The following is a 20,068-nucleotide window of genomic DNA, read 5'->3' as shown; positions in this document are numbered from 1 at the left end:
TCTGCTGTGAGTGCTTGGGGACCGCTTGGGGTGGGCGGTAGCAGTGGTGCTGGCCAGTCCTTTGTTTGTGCTTCTTTCATTAGAGCCCAGGATAAGAGATGTCGGTCTAGTTGGGGAAGTGCCCACAGAGAAATTCACTGAAGAGAGGATTTGCTTTGGCAGGTGTGATAATTGATCCTTCTATCTTGATTTTTAACCGGTGAGAGTGAAACTGACAATTTTATATACTTCTAGTGGAATAATTTTACGTGTTGCAACAGAAAGCATGTATCGCATTACAGTTCTCTTGAAAGGTACAATTTGACATTAGGAGTACTGGCCTTGTTTTTGATTTTCGTATGTATGTATGTAGGTTTATGTAATTATCACTCTGTAAGATAATTGCCATATGTATCGTGATATGTACTGAATCCTTTTTCCATTCGGAAGTCAGCCCGAGTATTTCGTAGATCTCTCCTACACGTTTTTGCACTAGAGTATCCCTAGTGCATTGTTCACGTGCATAGTGCAGATCTGAGTGATTGATAAATGTCCGGTTCTAATGATAAATGTCCGGTTCTAAATGTCTCGCATGTTTGATTAGACGGCGGGTGGTAGCGCTCTTCCTCTCGGGCCTCTGGCCCTCCCTCTGGTCGCCCTTGCTCTTGTTACTTCACCCACCTCCTTGCCTTCTTGGGTACAGATGGACTCTTCCTCTAATGGTAACTTGTTTTGCTATTTTGAGACCCCCCCCCCAGTTGAATATTTTGTGTCTTCTGGATATCATAGGTGTTTTAATTGGTAGTTAATGCTATTTTAGGAATATCCAGCTCTCTCTCACCCCACATCTCTTCCTAGGCAGCCTCATTTAAACCCGTGGCTTCAACTGTCACTTTATAAACCAAAGCTCTCAAAGCTTATCTTAAGCCTACACGCAGGAGCTTCCAGATTTCCAGCCAGCTCCCTGCCAGGACATCTCCACCTGGCCGTTTCAAGGCAGATTTAGTACATCTGAAACAGAGTCCACACCTTCCTCCTGCCCCACAAAGAGCACACCAACAGAAAACACACACACACACGCACACACACGCGCGCGCAATAAAATTCCTCTGAAGAGCTCTACTTTTCCTCCAAGCTGCTGCTTCTGATAAGTGCCACTGCCACGTGCCCAACCCTCAGACCCGGAACCCAGACATCCCCGAGAGCCCCCTCCCCCCTCAGCCCTGGTGATGGCTGGACCCTTGCCCATTGGGGAGGTCTTCTGACCTGGGTCTCAATCTGCTCCTTTGACCCTGTTGGCTCAGCCTCAGATCACAGCTCATCCCTTCACGTCCAGGTCCCCGCAGTGACCTACGGGCTTTGCATCTCAACCCTCTCTCCCACCTGCTCTGTCTAAGGGTTGCTGCCACCAAGTCTTCCAGTTGTACATCTGACCATGTCACTTGCTAGTTTAAAATTCTCAAGTGGCTGCACCCTCACCTCCGAGACGAATTCAGACCCTTTAGCTCCATCCCGCAGCCCTTCGCCTTCTGCCTCTTAAGGTCTTCTCGTAGCCTCGTCTCCGCAGGCGAGACCCTCACGTGCTCCCCGCTCGAGGTCTGTGGGGTCACTGGCCGCTTCCCAAGTGTGCCATTCTGCTTCCTGGCCTTCGTGCCTGGAGGGCCTTTCTCCATCCTTCTCACCAGTCAGATCCTGTTCTCAGAGGAGTTCCCGCTCTGGGCTCTGGTGTCCCACTGTCACCTCACCGGTCCCTGCCTTCCTGGGGTCTCTAGGCTTGTCACCTTCCCTTGCACTCGAGCATCTTGAGGGTGGGAACCAAATGTTCTGCTTTTTACCCTGAGCATAGAGGAAGGCCCCAGAAATTGATGTGTCTAAAGAATAAGCAAGGCCTGGGATGCCTGCTCTCGCTTCCTGCATTACTCTGCTCTGGCAGTGAAAATCTCAACAAAAGGTCACATTGGAACATACTCTTTTGGTTGGATTTACTGCTTATACTTATATCGTGTTTTGAAGGAATCTGATGCAAATTGGTTTTTGTGAGTAAAATAGAGTTTATGTTCAGTGAACTGAAGCCTATAATTACTATAGTTGACTGACAAACGTGTCCTGGTTTATGTATCACTTGGTATTTGAGTGGCTTTTTTCCCATAGCAATGAATGCCAAGTATATAAAAAATTTTGTTTCTGTGGTTCTACAGAACATAAAATTCATTTAAAAAATCTTGACTCTGATAGAATGGATGGTATTCTAATTTTCTTCTTGAGATCTCTACAGGTTTAAACCTGAGAGGTTGGTGATGCATGACTCTTTTTTTCTTAATGAATAAGTTACTCCGTAACATAAGGTGGTCCTAATCATAAAATGTGTGTTTTTCTTTTTTCTAGTTTCATGCCCATATATGTTTTAAAAACCAAGTCCAGAACTAAAAGCTACAGGTACATATTTTAAGAAGTAAATTGATTTAAGAGATGGTTGCATTGCAGGATGTATGCTATTAATATTGAGAAAGCTCTTCCCCAAATGCATGTTATCTTCATTTTACTGAACACAAAGTTGGTTTAGAATGCAAATTCTAACAGTTCTAAATTCTGATTCTCTACTGAATCAGGATTTCTGCGGGCAGGCCCAGCAGTCTGGTTTCACAAGCCCTGGAGATGGTTCTGATGCCTGCTCAGGTTTGAGGACCACTGGTTTAGATGTCCTTAATTTGGTTTGTAGTAAATGGAATAGGAAGAAAGGAAGTTGGTTTCAGTTATAACTTTTTTTAATTTAAAAATTTTGAAAGGATAGATTCTTTAAGAGTTGTATAACGGAGACTCTTGTTACATTTTGTTTTCTTTTGAAGGATCGAACATATACTAAAAGGAGACTATTTGCTTTACGCGCTTCTCCAGACTGCTGTTCTTGAGTTTATTTAGTGATACCAAAATTATATTAACAGGGCTTCCCTGGTGGCTCAGTGGTTGAGAGTCCGCCTGCCGATGCGGGGGACACAGGTTCGTGCCCTGGTCCGGGAGGATCCCACATGCCGTGGAGCGGCTGGGCCCGTGAGCCATGGCCGCTGAGCCTGCGTGTCCGGAGCCTGTGCTCCTCAGCGGGAGAGGCCACAGCAGTGAGAGGCCCGCGTACCGCAAAAAAAAAAAAAAAAAAAAAAAAAAATTATATTAACAAGCGTGTGCTTCCTTGAACTGGTCTTAACTGAATTATTTGTATGGCTTTATTTGCTAATTTTCAGGTGGAGTAGATTTGTACTTTTTTTTAATGTGGTAAAATATACATAACATAAAATTTACCATTTTAACCAGTTCCAAGTGTACAGTTCGGTGGTATTAAGTACATTCGCATGTTGTACAGCCATCACCACCATCCATCTGCAGAACATTCGCATCTTCCCAAGCGGAAGTTCTGTCCTATTGGACACTAACTCCCCCTCCCCCACCCCCAGCCCCTGGGACGCCCCACACCTTTTCTACTTTCTGTCTCTATAGATTTGACTATTCTAGATACCTCACATAAGAGAAATTACACAACATTTGTCCTTTTGTGACCGGCCTATTTCACTTAGCATAATGTCTTCACAGTTCGTTCATGTTGTAACGTGTCAAAAGTTTTTTCTTTTTTAAAGTTGAATAATCCCACATATGCGTGTATATAGAGATATACACACTACAATTTGTTTATCCATTCATTCATCAGTGGACACTTGGATTGCTTCCACCTTTTGGCTATTGTGTTTACTGTACATTTTTAAAGTCTAGTTTTTTACTATTATGTCAACCCAAAATAAGTGCATATCTCTCTAGTTTTATTTTTTTTTGTCTTTTATATTTGATAGATTGCAGATCCAAAAGACAAGCTCCTTGAGGAGTTCAACCACTGTATTTCATTCCACCTATTCAAAATAGATCTTTAAAGTTACACCTCATGATTGCCATTGCTGTTAGTTTCTTAACAAAGAAGGAAGAGCATCTGAAAGTAGATGTAGAATGATGAGCTGGGGGGCATGCCCTGAAGCAGAATGGGGGCTCCTGCCATAAAGGAAGGGAAGCGGTAGAGAAAACAGAGAACCGAACACGCCACGGTCTGTGAGGTACAGCTTGTTGCATAGGCGTTTAATAAGCAGTGCTTGATAGATATTTTCCTGATGGAGTAAACTAACTGCTACTATCAGCCTACTGACGATGGATTTTTTATTCTGGTTCATGAGACCGGATAATGTTTCCATAGCTCATTACATTCTTTTATGTGGGCAAACACATGGCATCTTTAAAAGCTGACAGCTGCAGGTCCCTGGAATATCAAATGCTCTTCTGAAGTCCACAAATTTATTTTTTACACTCTGGAAAGTAAAACAGTTCTCTGCCAAATAGAGCTTAATTTGAAGAAGAATATGCAAAACTGCTATTTTTATTGTCACATATACTTAGTTTGCTCTCTATTAGACAAAAAATTTCAGGGATTAGGAATATTTTTGGAAAATCGTGACATGTTTTGGATTCCTTTGGGTCACGGATCAGTCATGTGACTGTTTCAAATACAAAAAACGAAGGGAAGAGAAACCCTTCGTAGCACTCCACACACTCTTGTTTGCCTGGGACTTAAGGTAACTGTGGCCTGTGGAACATTTGACCTTCACGATTTATTGACAGAGACAAGATATCTTAAGTATAAAGATCTACTGAAAGATGTGTATACCTCTACTTTTTGACTGTTATTCTTTAATTCTCTAACAGGGATTGGTTAATGTTGTGCTTTTATTTTGATAATTGAAAAAAATAAACATTGAGATCATCTGGATACCTATCATATTCATAGCTAAGTGCTATTAGTATATGTTTTGCTTTTAAGTTTATTTTGGGGGTACCAAACAGTACTTTTTTCTTTTTATTGATGTATAATTGATTTACAATGTTGTGTTAGTTTCTGGTGTACAGCAAAGTGATTCAGTTATATGTATATATATTTTTTCATATTTTCCATTATGGTTTATTACAAGATATTAAATACAGTTTTCTGTGCTATACAGTAGGACATTGTTGTTTATCTATTTTATATATAGTAGTTTGTATCTGCTAATCCTAAACTCCTAATTTATCCCTCCTCCACCCCCTTTCCCCTTGGGTAACCATAAGTTTGTTTTCTATGTCTGTGAGTCTGTTTCTGTTTCATAAATAAGTTCATTTGTGTCATATTTTAGATTCCCCATATAAGTGATATCGTATGGTATTTGTCTTTCTGTTTCTGACTTACTTCACCTCGTATGATAATCTCTAGGTCCATGCACGTTGCTGCAGATGGCATTATCTCATTCTTTTTTATGGCTGAGTAGTAGTCCATTGTGTGTGTGTGTGTGTGTGTGTGTGTGTGTGTGTGTGTGTGTGTGTGTGTGTGTGCATAAACACACACCACATCTTCTTTATCCATTCATCTGTCGACGAACAGGTAGGTTGCTTCCATGTCTTGGCTATTGTAAATAGTGCTGTGGTGAACATTGGGGTGCATGTATCTTTAAAAAAATAATAATAATAATAAATAAATAAATAAATAAATTTTTGGCTGCGTTGGGTCTTTGTTGCTGCGCGTGGGCTTTTCTCTAGTTGCAGTGAGCAGGGGCTACTCTTCGTTGCGGTCCGTGGTCTTCTCATTGCGGTGGCTTCTTTTGTTGTGGAGCACGGGCTCTAGGCACACGGGCTTCCGTAGTTGTGGCACGTGGGCTTCAGGAGTTGTGGCTCACGGGCTGTAGAGCACAGGCTCAGTAGTTGTGGCACACGGGCTTAGTTGCTCCGCAGCATGTGAGATCTTCCCAGACCAGGGCTCCAATGCGTGTCCCCTGCGTTGGCAGGCGGATACTTAACCACTGTGCCACCAGGGAAGTCCCGCATGTATCTTTTTCAATTATGGTTTTCTCTGGATATATGCCCAGGAGTAGGATTGCTGGATCATAGGGTAGCTCTATTTTTAGTTTTTTAAGGAACCTCCATACCGTTTTCCAGTCACTGCACCAATTTACATTCTCACCAACAGTGTAGGAGAGTTCCCTTTTCTCCACACCCTCTCCAGCATTTGTTATTTGTAGACTTTTTGACGATGGCCATTCTGACTGGTGTGAGGTGTTACCTCATTGTAGTTTTGATTTGCATTTCTCTAATAATTATCCACGTTGAGCATCTTTTCATGTGTCTACTGGTCATCTATACGTCTGCTTTGGAGAAATGTCTTCTGCCCATTTTTTGATTGTGGTTTTTGCCAAACAATACTATTTTAATGGTCGAAAGCAAACACAGAAAGAATAGAGGTGGAATTAATATGTAAATTATGTGTTTGAGCCAAGTATAGGCTAAGTTACTTCACAGACAGGGGGCTGTACCAATACAGGTTTAAATAGCGAAAAGTGGTGGGAGTGGTGAATCATCAAACAGCATCTCTTGGTGTGGGCCTGCCAGGTTTGAAAGCAACTGTGCCCTGCTGATCAGTTCTGTATTCATGTTGAAGGAGGAATTCAGCTTCAACAAACTCATCCTTCCTGTTAAATGTATATCGTTAGTGGGGTTTTTTTTGGCAGAGCGGGGGGGGGGGCCTTGATACTGTGGGTGGGGTTCATGCCATTTTCCTCCACCGACCCACTTCTGAATTTATTTACTTACTTATTTTTGGCTGCATTGGGTCTTCTTTGCTGCGCACAGGCTTTCTCTAGTTGTGGTGAGCGCAGGCTTCTCATTGCGGTGGCTTGTCTTGTTGTAGAGCATGGGCTCGGTAGTTGTGGCTCGCGGGCTCTAGAGCGCAGGCTCAGTAGTTGCGGCACACGGGATTAGTTGCTCCGCAGCATGTGGGATCTTCCTGGACCAGGGCTCAAACCCGTGTCCCCTGCATTGGCAGGCAGATTCTTAACCACTGCAATGCCAGGGAAGTCCCTATATCGACAGTTTGAATTTTATAATTGTATGAGTTTTTGCCCATTTGTTTGTACATATTTAAGTAACATACACTAAAAATAACTGGTTAACATTAAAGGTCCAAGGAAACTTCTGTCTTTTAAAAGGAGTTTGTACGTTACTCGAACCATTTCTCTGAGATAGATTTTGGTATACTTTCATGAATCCAAATCAGTTAGGTCCTTAAATTGGGTTTTGTTTGACACTCAGCCAAGGTTGAAACCAACCAGAGGTTGGGGAGGGAGATAAACATTCACTTGAGTGGCTTGTTGGCTCAACTGTTTTCAATGATAGTGGGCAGCCCTTCCACAGGATGGATCAGGAGTCATAGTTCTTTGACTTAAAATTGAGTGTTGACTGGTGAGGCTGAGAATGGAAAATAGGGATAGCAGTGTCTTCAACTTCCAGGTCTGACTTAAATCTGTGGAAATTAACACAACATAAACATTTTGACTCTGCTTTGTTGCCATACAGGGGAATGGTGGGGAAAAAAACATCTTTTTATGTTTGTGATTCTCATGGTCATGTTTGTTTTTCATAAAGGAAATTTTAGATTGTGAATGGCCTTCAGATACAACTGTATCATGTTTTTAACTTAAAGCTTAAAGCTTTTAAGACAATTTCATTGGAGAATGTTAGTCATGTAATGGGAAGGCAAAGTAGGCCTGGATGCCATAGGGGGATGGGAAACAATTTCAAAACGAGTTCTGCTTTCAGAGGTCTTCTTATCTTATCTCCTGGAGAGGACTTGTAGGGCATTCCTCTGTGCTAGGCCTTGAGCATGTAGTGGGTAACCGGACAGCATACAGCCCCTCGAGGAGACCTGGTTGCCTGGGCCCCTGTGGGCAGATGGGGGTCTCACAGCTGAACCACCATTTAAGAAACACCTAAAGAACATCTAAAAGACCAAAGAATAATGACGAGCATGTGTCGGGTGCTGTATGCCAGTATCTCATTCATTGCTCACACTTGCTTTGTGGGGTAGGCTCTTCTCCCCTCTCCTCCCCCCCTTTTTTGAGATATAATTGATATATAACATTGTATTCATTTAACAATGTAATGATTTATGTACATATTGTGAAATGATTACCCCAAGTTTAGTTGACATCCATCACCTCACAGTTACACATCTTTTTTCTTGTGATGATAACTTTTTAAGATCTCTTACCAGCTTTCAAATGTACATTGCAGTCTAGTTAACATCCCCAGGACTCATTTAGCTTAAAACTGGAAGTTTGTACCTTTGGGCTAGGCTCTTCTCTTAATCCACTTCACAAAGGAGGAAACAGATTTAAATCGCTTGCCAAGTAACCGTCCCTGCCCTGGCTGCCTCGCCCACCGACTGTGGTGCAGATGGCCCAGGTAGCATGGTTCTGACCCGGTTGCATGTAAGCCCAGACCGCCTGCAGCTGTCTCACCTCCAGGCACACCCGATCTCGCCCTTCCGCAGGCAGCGCTCAGACCCTTGGCTTTCCTGATTCTGGACAGGGCTAGTTTGCAGTCTTTGCTTTGAAGTTCCTCCCCTGTCCTCTTCCCCTAGCCTCATTCTCCCTGTGGTCTGTCTGTGTCTGACCTGGTTCCCAGCTGGGCAGTAAGCTTTCCCCTAATGCTCCATCTTTGGTGGCTCGCAGCCTTTCTTGCTCTTTTCTGTACCAGAAGCCTGGCACTTGTAGGTGGTACCACTGAGATTCAAATCAAGGCCTGGTGATACTCCAGCCCAGGCTCTCTGTTGGCTCTGCCGTGTGGCTCCTTGGTTTGTGTCTGAGTCCTGAAGTGACAGTGCTGGAGGAGAGGAGGGAAAGGGCGCTGTTGTGTAGCTGAGGTGAATACCTGGTAATTGGGTGGCAGGGGTGGCAGGGAGGGAGTGGACAGCAAGTCGCTAGGAGCTCTGAGTTTAAAGTAGTGTGAGGCCATGAGTGCTGGCGCCCTCGGGTGGGCAGTTGTGCAGGGTTACCCGGAGAAAGCTTTTGTCCTCGGAACAGTAGATGACGTTCCAGGATTGTGGGAACAGCAGTCTGCTGTTTACGTTCATTCAGGCCATGATGGGAGCTGAGCAGTTCGTTTACTGACGCGAGTTCTTTCCCTTCCAAGTATGCTGTGTTTCTTCATTCTGTGGAAAATGTTAGTGCCATTAGCTTTAAGCCTGATTCAGGGCTACCTGTAACCCTAACCTTTCAGAGAACATCTTGTTCCTCAGCAGCTCCCCTTCCTCCCGTTTATTTTATGAAAGTTCTCTTCCCAGCTTTGGTCGTTTATCTTTGGGGCCATATTTTCTGCTTCTAGCCAACTGAGTATTGTATATTTAGCTAATTAATGAGTTATATAATTAAATCCATGTGTTTCTTGTATTTCATCTTACAGAGGGAATATTTTACTCAGTGCCTAGATAGAAATAGTATCATTTCTATCTTTATCCCCTCTTGGCTTTTTCTTTTCCTTAAAGAAGGAAAGAGACCTGTGTGATATTACTTACACCTAGTACCTTTTTTTCCATAATTAGTTGGCTAATTATAAACTTAAAATAATTAGTTTCCAACCAAGCCTCATGATATTTACATCCTGTGTTTTTAGGGCCGTGGAGGATATAATTGTCATTTTAGCTTGGTGAACACATGGATTTTGGGGGTGCATTTTCAAAGTATAGTAGAGAAGGTAAATGTCAAATGAAAATGTTTAGTTTTTAAAGCCATTCACTTTAGAAAGGTTCTCTCTTCCTCTTTCTGTGCAGAGCCAGGTTGGTTCCTGGACTTTGGGTGGCAGTGTCTTTGCTTAGTGATCACTTCTGTCTTCTTTGAGAAGTTTGTGCGCAGCCTGGAACAGTAGCTACATTTTTTTACTTTTGTACTTATTCTGTGTCAGGGCTACTAAACGCTCCACATTTTCTTTTTTTAATCTTCCACAATTCTGTACGTTAAAGAAGATGAAGAAACTAAGATGAATTGAAGATGAAGAAATTGAGGCTCATTGAAATTGAGTAACCTTCCCAAGGCCCTCTTCTGATGGTAGGACTGGGGTTGAAGGCGGGTCTTCTCTCCCAGGGCCTGTGCTCTGAGACATGACGTTGCTCTGGGACATGCCTGGGTTCAGATCCTGGGATGTGACTTCTCTCCGCCTCTGTTTCTTCATTTTATTTTATTATTATATATTTTAAATAAATTTATTAATTTTATTTATTTATCTTTGGCTGGGTTGGGTCCTCATTGCTGCGTGCGGGCTTTCTCTTGTTGTGGCGAGCAGAGGCTACTCTGTTGCGGCGAGCAGAGGCTACTCTTTGTTGCGGTACACAGGCTTCTCATTGCAGTGGCTTCTCTTGTTGCAGAGCACAGGCTCTAGGCGCGCGGGCTTCAGTAGTTGTGGCACACGGGCTCAGTAGTTGTGGCACATGGGCTCTAGGGCACAGGCTCAGTAGTTGGGGCGCACGGGCTCAGGTGTTCCGCGGCATGTGGGATCTTCCCAGACCAGGGCTGAAACCCGTGCCCCTGCCTTGGCAGGCGGATTCTTAACCACTGCGCCCCTGTTTCCTCATTTTAAAGTGGGGAGAAACTTGTTTCACAGGAAGAGTCTGCCCGGTACGTGCGTTAATCTTCGTGAACCTGCTTATGGTACGGCTGTGGGGAGGGGGTGCTGCTCCTTCCCCCTTGCCCACCTTGGTGAGAGCTCTTGGCAGGGTGGGCCCTGGCCTTCCATTCCTGCGTCCCCGGTGCCTGCTCTGCAGTGCCTTTCTTGGGCACTGGAGCGAATGTTTGTTGAATAAGTGATGTTACGAATTTCTCTAGGTTCTTCTTAGCAGAAGTTTTTTTCTTTTCTTTTTGTTTTCTTATACCACAGGTAGTTAATAGGCTTTTTTACCTTTGGCCAAGGTGTTACTTGACCCCTTTCTTTTTTTTCATACTTAATAGATTTTAGAGCAGTTTTAGGTTTACAGAAAATTGAGCAGATAGTACAGAGTTGCTATATACCCCTCTACAGCTTCCCCTATTATTAACATCTTGCGTGGTGTGTTTGTTTTAATTGGTGAGCCAGTGTTTATACGTTATTATTAACTAAAGTCCACTGTCTACATTAGGATTCACTCTCTGTGTAGTACAGGCCTGTGGGTTTTAACAAATGTATAAGGTCACGTGTCCACAAGGACAGTGTCCTGCAGAGTAGTTTCACTGCCCTGTAACTCCTCTGTGCCCCACACCTTCTCCCTCCCTTCTCCCATCCAGCACTGGCAGCCCCTGGTCTTTTTATTCTCTCGCTAGTGTTGCCTTTTCCAGAGTGTTAGATAGGTGGGGTCATACAGTCTGCAGCCTTTTCACACAGGCTTCTTTCATTAAACAGTAATTATTTAAGTTTCTAGCATGTCTTTTTGTGTCTCGATAGCCCATTTCTCTTTATTGCTGAATAAGACTCCATTGTGTGGATGTACCACACACAGTCTGTTTATCCAGTCACCTTTGGTAGGACATCTTGGTTGCTTCCAGTTTGGGGCAATTATGAATAAAGCCTTTATGCTGCTTTCCTTTTCACTTAACCCTGAGTTTTCCAGTTGTGCTGATGATGGCGAATCAAGCTTCTTTATCAGGAAATAGTGGTCACTATTAGAAATGCTTCCCTGAGTTGGCCTGCCAATTAAAACTGTATGTATTTATGTTTTTATTGCTTTTTTCAGCTTTATTGAGGTGTAAATGACAAATAATAAACTATATGTTTTAAAAATACATAGTTGGATAAGTTTGACATATGTATACCTGTGAAACCATCACCATAATTACGATAGTGAACATATCCATCACCCCAAAAGTGCTTTATGTCCCACTGTAATTTCTCCCTCCTTCCCGTACCAACACACTTCCACCTCCGGGCAACCACTGATTTGCTTTTTTTTTTTTTTTTTTTTGTGGTATGCGGGCCTCTCACTGTTGTGGCCTCTCCCGTTGCGGAGCACAGGCTCCGGACGCACAGGCCTAGCGGCCATGGCTCACGGGCTTAGTTGCTCCGCGGCATGTGGGATCTTCCCGGACCAGGGCACGAACCCGTGTCTCCTGCATCGGCAGGCGGATTCTCAACCACTGCGCCACCAGGGAAGCCCTGATTTGCTTTTTGTTACTATAAATTAGTTTGTATTTCCTAGAATTTTACGGAAATAGAATCATAAACTTTTTTTTTTTTTTTTTTTTGGTCTATCCTCTTTGATTCAGCATAATTATTTTGGATTCATTCATTGTGGTTGAAAGATAGTTCATTACATTGTATTGCAGAAGAGTGTTCCATAATTTGTATACATTGCAGTGGAAAACATAGGCATTAAAAAAATAATACTTTTTGATTCAGTAGTATCTTTCTAATATTTTGGATGTTAGAATCAAGAGTAAAACCTGTCATTTATTTTTAAGTTAGGATTAATATTTGTAAACTAGAAAACAAAGGGATACTTTTCAGTCGGTAAACCAAAGAAAAAAAAAGAAAGAAAGAGAAAAAACCAGTTACTGAGGTTATATTCTAGGCAGAAAACAAAACTAGATCTTTAACTCTTGGGGAGCTAGAGAGGGAGGGATACAGTGGGTAAAGTTGAGGGAAGAGTTGAACAGGAAGGGAGCTTGCAGGGGCGGGAGGTGTGGCTTCCAGAGGCGGGCAGGGCCGGTGGGTGGCCTGACAGTGGCCCTGCTGCCCCCAGAATCTCTTCAGAAAAGGCCTTTGAGCCACCTCAGTCAGCTGTCCTTGAAAGAATTAGCTGATGTTTACCTGTAAGTTGGCTTTATGATTGGTGTGCATTCAGAGGCTGCCTGTTTTTAAAAAAAATTTCCCTCTGATGCCAGAAAATTTTAAATAGGTAGCGCAGCCTTCTATTCTGCTTCTAGACAAAAGGCTTTAATTTAAAAAGCCTAGGGCTTCCCTGGTGGCGCAGTGGTTGAGAGTCCACTTGCCGATGCAGGGGACATGGGTTCGTGCCCCGGTCTGGGAGGATCCCACGTGCCGTGAAGCGGCTGGGCCCGTGAGCCGTGGCCGCTGAGCCTGCGCGTCTGGAGCCTGTGCTCCGCAACGGGAGAGGCCACAACAGTGAGAGGCCCGCGTACCGCAAAAAAAAAAAAAAAAAAAAAAAGGCTAGTTGATCAAACAGGTTTGAAACTCATACTAGATTCATTTATCAACAAGTACGGATGACTCTTGGGTTTCATGGAGAGAAGAAATTTATCATAAGACTTATTATTTCGGGCATGTGCCACCACAGCCTTACAGACATTCTAAGAACAGTAACGAGGACAGAGGTATGTAGTTGTCAGGTCAGAATGTTTGCTGCAGATTTAAGTTATTCATGGTGAGTCAGTCAAGAAGATCAGAGCAACTTCTTGAACTTGAAATGTGGCCAGTGAGACTGAGGGACTGAATTTTAATGTTATTTGCTTTTAATTAAATTTAAATAGCCGCATGTGGTTGGTGGCTGCAGGTTATAGAAGAGATGGTTCTGGAGCGTATCTGTTCATTGAGTGGAATGGTAGGAGTTACCCTCATTATTCACATTCATTCTTTCCTCTCCCCTCTTCTCCACTTCCTTTTTTGGGTTAAATGTACATAGTCAAATTTGTGTATGTAAGTTAGATGTGCATTTGTTGGAACCCCGCTGTATAATGGAGAACAGTTAAGTACAAGTACAGTAAGTGACAATCCATTGGTTTTTGTTTTTTTTTTTTGGTGGTACGCGGGCCTCTCACTGCTGTGGCCTCTCCCGTTGCGGAGCACAGGCTCCGGACGCACAGGCCCAGCGGCCATGGCTCACGGGCCCAGCTGCTCTGCGGCATGTGGGATCTTCCTGGACCGGGGCACGAACCCGTGTCCCCTGCATCGGCAGGCGGATTCCCAACCACTGCGCCACCAGGGAAGCCCAATCCATTGGTTTTATAGTCCTTTCTATTTTATTTCAAGTTTTTGTCCTTCACAATTTTGACTGGTTGGCATTTAAAATAACTCTTGAATTTTTGTGAGAAAATAATTAAATGGAACCTGTTACAGTTAATCTCTTAGATCAAGAGCGAGCACACCATGGCCTGCTGTCTGTTTTTGTACACAAGCTAAAAATCATTCTTACATTTTTTTAGCGGTTGGGAAAAATTTAAAACACTATTTTATGACATGTGAAAAGTATATGAAATTCAAATTTCAGTCTCTATAAATACAGTTTTATTGGAACCCAACTGTACTCAATTTGTTCACATATTGTCTGTGGCGGTTTCTGTCCTCAAAAGGCAGAGTTGAATATTTGCCACAGAGACTGGCCCAGAAAGCTGAAAATATTTGCTGTTTGGCCCTTCATTTACGGCAGAGGTTTGCTCACCCCTCTCTTAGATTTTTGAAGGCCTTTATGCAGAAATTGGAAACTTAACTTGAACACCGGACCCTTTGAAAGTTTGATAGTAGAGGATAATCACTTGGATTGAAGCTCATTTGTTTGCATTTTGAATAATGTATTTATAGGCAGAGGGATTTGTGAATGAATGAATAAAATTTAAAGCACTTGGAGCCACAGTTCCCAAACTGTGTTCTGAGACACCCCAGAGCACCCCAGTGCTTTGTGAGGAAGCAGAGTGATATTCCACATTTCTTAAACACTGCAGACTCCTAGTTCAAGGTTTCAGGATCACAGTGCATTTCCTTTGATGGTGTCACATCTTGGTGAAGCTAGGGTTGCAGTGGTTGCTATGCTAAAAGGCAGGTGCCACAGAGGAGTTGGTGTCCAACAGGAAATTAGGGCAGCAGTGTGGTTCCAGCTTGATTCTTCAGAGGTGCACACAGTCTCAGGTAATTCTGGTTATTTAGGAATGAAACAAAAACATCTTTTCCTTCAACTTAAGTGCATTATGTCTTTCAAATGGTTACTAAGTTATTAAGACACAAATGCTCTTTAAATTGTTTGTAGCTAATAATCTAATAAATGGTCTTTCTTTTGGCCTTGGGGCACTGTGGAAAAGTTGCTGAGATTCCAAGGGTGCTGTGAACCGAAATTTGGGAACCTCTGACATAGAGCACCAAGTGACAGTGCTTTAAAGGACAGATGACCCCAGATAAGCCAAAATGTCATCAATGATTATCTTCAAGAAAATAAACCCACTGGAAGTATGGAGCCCCCAGGCTATTGACTTAGATGTCCTTCTTGAGATCTTTCAGACAGTGATACAGTTGGACAAGTGTGGGTGGCTGTAGTTTTCTAATCTAAATTAAAATGCAGAAGATGTAGTTAATCAAGCATACTGATTATCCTTTGAGTTTTATTTGAAAACCCAGTAACTCTGTCAGTCTGTTAAATTGTGTTAACAAAAGTTTGCCTGTGGTCTTACCTGGAAATTCTTCAAGAGGAACACATTATAAGAACTTTGAGGTACAATATTCTGGAAGGCCTCGCTAAGTCATGGCTTTCACGATACAGCATCCACATATGTGTTAGGTTTGGCAAGGAGAGAAGGGGTAATGTCTGCTCCATCTTCAACCACGGCCCACCTGAGACTGACTTCCTGTTGTGCATTGTGTCTAAAGCAGGAGCCCCGTGCTAGTTTTGCTTTAGCCAGTGTAAACAAGCCAGTTTGTAAGCAGGTTTAGATGATTCTTTTCCTTCTAAGCAGAATTCTGTTTTCCTGCTTGTTTTGACCTCATAGTGATGGCTCAGATACTTAGATGCCATGGTACTCTTTGCTGAACATTATAAAATATTGACATGTAGACATTTCCCACGAACCAGGAACAGTTTGTTATCAGGACACGTGACTGTCATATGTGCAGTGTAAAATCACAACCACAATTCACTGTATGTTGCAGGGAGAGTTTAGGGGGTGGTGGGCACTGTCTAATTATACTTTACGGATGACGTCCCAGTTCTTTGCTGATATTTGCCTGCTGCTCTGTTGTACCCACTCCTTTGTTCTTTGCTCACTGATATTTTTTTTTGCGGGGGGAGGTCATGAACTAGTGCTTGTTTCTAGGACCCAAAGGATTAGGAAAATTTGTGGTAGAAAATGTTAAAATGGGTAGAACTCTCTAGGAACAACTCGTGTGGCTGTTCGGGAAGAGACCATCGCCCTGAATTTGGGTTCAGAGCACTTCCATCTCACTTGTCGTTCAGAACTGCAAGAATGCTGCTTTTTGGAGTAGAGTCAAGTACATGGGCATCACGAACCAAATATTTTAAGAGGTCAAAAACCCTACTACTGGGAATTCCCTGGTGGCGCAGCGGTTAAGAATCCGCCTGCCAATGCAGAGGACACGGGTTCGATCCCTGATCCGGGAAGATCCCACATGCTGAGGAGCAGCTAAGCCTGTGAGCTGCAACTACTGAGCCCACGTGCCACAACTACTGAAGCCTGCATGCTGCAGCTGCTGAAGCCCGTGAGCCTAGAGCCCGTGCTCCACAACAAGAAAAGCCACTGCAATGAGAAGCCTGTGCATCGCAGCAAAGAGTAGCCCCCGCTCACCACAACTAGAGAAAGCCTGCGCACAGCAACGAAGACCCAACGCAGCCAAAATAAGACAAAAAACAAAAAAACCCTACTACTGTTTTTTCCTTTTTGGATACTATTTAAAAATATCATAGTATGGATAAATCAGATTATTGACCTCTCTGTGGAATTAAAACTTTTTACATGTGAAGTCTTTTAATTTTGTGGGTAATGTTTACCAGGTCCTTTAGAATTGTGTCAGTGTTGCGTGCTAATAGTCGTCTGAAGGTCCGTTAAGGGGCAGGTGGTAAAGGTGGAGTCCAGTGTGAGTGAAGGGCGGAGGACACAGACGGTCACTGGAGGTAGTGACTTTCCTTCATGCGGGCCCGGCATGCCAATTGGCACAAGTGCCCTGAGTCTGTGTGCTGTTTCCCAAGAGAAAAGATGTGGATTTTAGAAGCAGTTCTGAAGTTTCTTATCCTTTAACAAAAATATTTCATGTTTAGGGCTGTTGAAGCAAAGGAGTGGATTTATGAGTGAAAGAAACTGTGACGTGTTGGTGCAAAATTCCCCACGTTTCTTCTCAGTGTTTGCGCGTTCCCCCTCTGTTGTGCCGAGTAATATATGTTGAAATGGCTCATTTATCAAAAGTAAACAGAGCTGGTTTATATCATTGTGCACTGTAAGAGTGCGTGTTGGGAGAAAGGGATATGTTCCTGGTAAAACTGTCTAAAATGTTTGGAGTTGCAAGAGTTTTGGTGCATGGGATGTGAGCAATGCGTTCACCATCTGTTCTTTCGGCTACAGTTGTGCCCTCCACAATATTCATCAAAATCACATTTCAACGAGAAGGTTCTAGAAAAGAAATCAACCTCTTATTGGGTTATGTGATCCTTTTAGGTGCCCTTTCCTTAGACATTAGGGCACCATAGGTTGAACTCAAGTCTTTTCCAGACTAAATATTACCACTGGAAAAAGTGCGGATACCCAGGGGGAAAGGGAGGGGTGGGATAGACTGGGAGATTGGGATTGACACATATACACTATTGATACTATGTATAAACTAGATGACTAATGAGAACCTAGTGTATAGCACAGGGAACTCTACTTAATGCTCTGCCGAGACCTAAATGGGAGGGAAATCCAAAACGGAGGGGACGTATGCATGTGTGTGGCTGATTCATTTTGCTGTGCAGTAGAAACCAACAGAAGAACATTGTAAAGCAACCAGACTCCGGTAAAAATGAATTTTAAAAAAAGTGTGTTATCAGGACCATGGAAGTTGTTTTGTTTTGTTTTTTGGGTTTTTTTGCGGTACGCGGGCCTCTCACTGTTGTGGCCCCTCCCGTTGCGGAGCACAGGCTCCGGACGCACAGGCTCAGCGGCCACGGCTCACGGGCCCAGCCGCTCAGCGGCACGTGGGATCCTCCCGGACCGGGGCACGAACCCGCGTCCCCCGCATCGGCAGGCGGACTCTCAGCCACTGCGCCACCAGGGAAGCCCCAGAACCATGGAATTTGAGGTTGTCTAAGATGAAATTCATAATTTAAACTTCAGATATGTTTGATCTTAAAGGGAAATGGCTTGGAGTATATTAAATTTTTATATATATCTTTTTAGTTTTAGTATAATCATTATATTTTCTTGTTTGATTTTACCAGTGGGTATCCAGCCTGTTGTTATGACTTGATATATTTGTCTATCTGAAGACTGGTGATTGAGGGAAATGACTTTGGGTTAAATATAGCACTTACTAATGTAATTGTGTGTGCCATTTTACCGTTGTTCCTTTGTTGGTCTTGTACTGGTTTGAAAATAGCTAATCTGATTGGGTTGTCAGTAAGTATTTGGATGAATGGAGTATATCATGACTAACTGGGTTATAACTTTTCTTTAAAAGGGCTCAAATTTCTACAGATTCTTGTTTTATCAATATCTTGTTAAGTATGAACACATTTATTCACAAATGGCGTGTGATTTGGAACCTCGTTTAGAGGTGGAGTGTGAGGGCCCGCCGAGGGCTGAATTGTGATAAGGTGCAGTGCAGGGCCCCCGGATTCCCTGGGTACTTGTCACTTTTCACGTCTGGAATTAGGTTGGATGTTTCTCCGCTTTTGAGTTTCAGCCCCGGACGTGGATCTTGCTGCTGTCGGGGCAGCAACCCTGTGCTCTAGCTGCTCCCAGGGGACCCGGCAGCCTCCCTGGGGCTCATCCAGCCTGGCTTCCTTTTGGTTCAGCTCCTGTTCCTCCCACCAGGGATGTTTCCTTCTCTTCGGGTTACTTCTGCAAAGCTGCCCACCCTTGAAGACCCCCGGCAGATGTACGTCCTCCGAGAAGCCTCTGGAACCACCCAGCCGGGGCGTTGTTCTCATACAGCCCCTTCCATGTTGCTCGCCTCCCCCTGGGGCCTCTCTGCTGCCCTTGTGTACAGTCGTGTGTTTCTGTGTCTTCCACTCGAGTGTTTTCCAGAACCTTAGCCTAGGGCTGCATTATGGTAGGCCCTCCTTACGAAGCTGTTGTTTTGAGACTCCATGAATTGTAGACACGTAACCCTGAGGGACTTTGGTCAACTTGCCATGTTTTCTTGATATCTTGTATATTTCTTTGAACACCGTCAACTTCGAAGAGAGACTTGAGCCATGGTTGGCTTTTTCACTTACGGATTCTTTCCAGGGTAGACCCCTTATCTGTTTATGAGGGTCAAGTCTGGTGCCACAGGATAGCCAAGTTGACGGAAAGCAACTGGCTTAGTTTGTTGGCTAAATTGGGTATGAACATAGTTCAATTTAAAGGCAGGTTCTTTAAATGGAATTTCTTTTAAATGGGTTTTCCTGGCACTGCAATGTTAAGCTCATTAAGTCACAAGTTGAAATGTCTTCACTAAAATGTGGTTTTCTTTAGCACAGTACTAGCGTTTGATATGTCACAATTGCATTCAAAGGTTGGTTAAAAACCGAAAGTACTGTTGCCGAGTTCCCAAATTGCAGGCTCAGAAATCCCTTTTGAAAGAGGAAGAGTAGGTGTAGGAAGGTAGGCGGGAGTTGTTACCCAGAAGCAACTCTCCTCTCAGGGGCAAGTGGAAAAGGCTTTAGTGCTGCTTTTACCATTGAAACGATCACTAAGTTAGACAAAAAGAGTGAGCAAATGACTACAATGGTTATTTCTCTATCAAAAGTAATTTTTCCTTTTAAGAGGAGACATCAAAGAACATTTCTCCCCCTCTGAAGAAATTACTTCTGGAAGAGTTACTTTTGTTCGGCCTTTCTTGATTTTTGTATTTGTTAAATATCGAGTGTGATTAGGAAATGACTTGATAATATTGCAGATAGTTGGCAAAAAAATAAGAAGACATTTGAAAGTTACCTCTGCTCTTCTGACACACTGATTGGAACCTGGTGAGCGTTGAAACGTGGGGTTCTTCCTCACTTCTCTCCTAGAGATTTCTTCCTGCGGAGATAAAATTGAAGGGCCGCTAGTGTGGGCTCTTTGGCCCAAACAGGGTTTTATAAAAATAGAGAAGCTTCATAAAGTCCGGATTGCTGGCTTCTCTTGAAAAACCATAAGCTGGAGCTCCCTGGGCCTGCATCTCCTCCGAGCCGCAGTGAACGGCCCCGGGCAGGAGGCCCCTCGAGGAGGAGCAGGTGTGCTTTGGGTGAGGGTTGTGGGCAAACCTAAAATTTGTGTACATTTTTGCATATAAAATGTGACAATGTTGTATTTAATCAGTTACTTTCAAAAGCACTGTT

The 20,068-nt window shown here is 43.4% G+C and overlaps 1 protein-coding gene across 4 annotated transcripts in view; it reads left to right on the top strand.

Moving 5' to 3' along the window:
• SEC14L1 (SEC14 like lipid binding 1) overlaps positions 1 to 20,068 on the top strand; it is a 53,381-nt gene that overhangs the window by 10,703 nt on the left and 22,610 nt on the right. The window contains exons 3-4 of one of the 4 annotated variants that reach the window (XM_067021254.1): positions 2,365 to 2,415; positions 3,816 to 4,070. The exons of 2 other annotated variants lie outside the window; for them this stretch is intronic. The gene's annotated coding sequence lies outside the window, so the exon portion shown is untranslated. Of the gene's footprint in view, positions 1 to 2,364; positions 2,416 to 3,815; positions 4,071 to 20,068 lie in introns of those variants that run through there. One more of the 4 variants, XM_067021253.1, reaches the window with a different exon arrangement.

The sequence above is a fragment of the Kogia breviceps genome, chromosome 19 (assembly GCF_026419965.1).
Source record: "Kogia breviceps isolate mKogBre1 chromosome 19, mKogBre1 haplotype 1, whole genome shotgun sequence".
Taxonomy (NCBI): Eukaryota; Metazoa; Chordata; class Mammalia; order Artiodactyla; family Physeteridae; genus Kogia; species Kogia breviceps.
The sequence above is the reverse complement of the archived record's forward strand: the minus strand, read 5'-3'. Positions and strand labels throughout refer to the sequence as shown.